The sequence below is a fragment of the Sphaerodactylus townsendi genome, linkage group LG04 (genome assembly GCF_021028975.2).
Source record: "Sphaerodactylus townsendi isolate TG3544 linkage group LG04, MPM_Stown_v2.3, whole genome shotgun sequence".
Classification (NCBI taxonomy): domain Eukaryota; kingdom Metazoa; phylum Chordata; class Lepidosauria; order Squamata; family Sphaerodactylidae; genus Sphaerodactylus; species Sphaerodactylus townsendi.
The window spans coordinates 153,979,542-153,980,376 of NC_059428.1; the positions used below are offsets into that span (position 1 = coordinate 153,979,542).

The 835-nt window shown below is 44.7% G+C and overlaps 1 protein-coding gene across 2 annotated transcripts in view; it reads left to right on the plus strand.

Moving 5' to 3' along the window:
- Positions 1–835, plus strand: part of IFT140 (intraflagellar transport 140) — a 69,125-nt gene that overhangs the window by 23,570 nt on the left and 44,720 nt on the right. The window lies entirely within an intron of this gene.

The window sequence follows — 835 nt, forward strand, 5'->3', positions numbered from 1 at the left end:
GAAGGAAGCAACTGAAAAGGAAGCAACTGAATGGGAATGTCAACTCAATGCATGGCAGCTGTGAAAAAGGCAAACTCTATGCTGGGGATAATTAGGAAAGGAGTTGATAATAAAACTGCAAGGATTGTCATGCCCTTATATAAAGCAGTGGTGCAACCGCACTTGGAGTACTGTGTTCAGTTCTGGTCGCCACATCTCAAAAAGGATATCGAAGAGATAGAAAAAGTGCAGAGAAGGGCAACGAGGATGATTGAAGGATTGGAGCACCTTCCTTATGAGGAGAGGCTGCAGCGTTTGGGACTCTTTAGTTTGGAGAGGAGACGTCTGAGGGGGGATATGATTGAAGTCTATAAAATTATGCATGGGGTAGAAAATGTTGACAGAGAGAAATTGTTCTCTCTTTCTCACAATACTAGAACCAGGGGGCATTCATTGAAAATGCTGGGGGGAAGAATTAGGACTAATAAAAGGAAACACTTCTTCACGTAACGTGTGATTGGTGTTTGGAATATGCTGCCACAGGAGGTGGTGATGGCCACTAACCTGGATAGCTTTAAAAAGGGCTTGGACAGATTGATGGAGGAGAAGTCAATCTATGGCTACCAATCTTGATCCTCCTTGATCTCAGATTGCAAAAGCAGACCAGGTGCTCAGGAGCAGCAGCAGCAGAAGGCCATTGCTTTCACATCCTGCATGTGAGCTCCCAAAGGCACCTGGTGGGCCACTGCGAGTAGCAGAATGCTGGACTAGATGGACTCTGGTCTGATCCAGCAGGCTAGTTCTTATGTTCTTAATGCTATTCGTTTATGTATGTCTCAAATAAACATACTGTTAG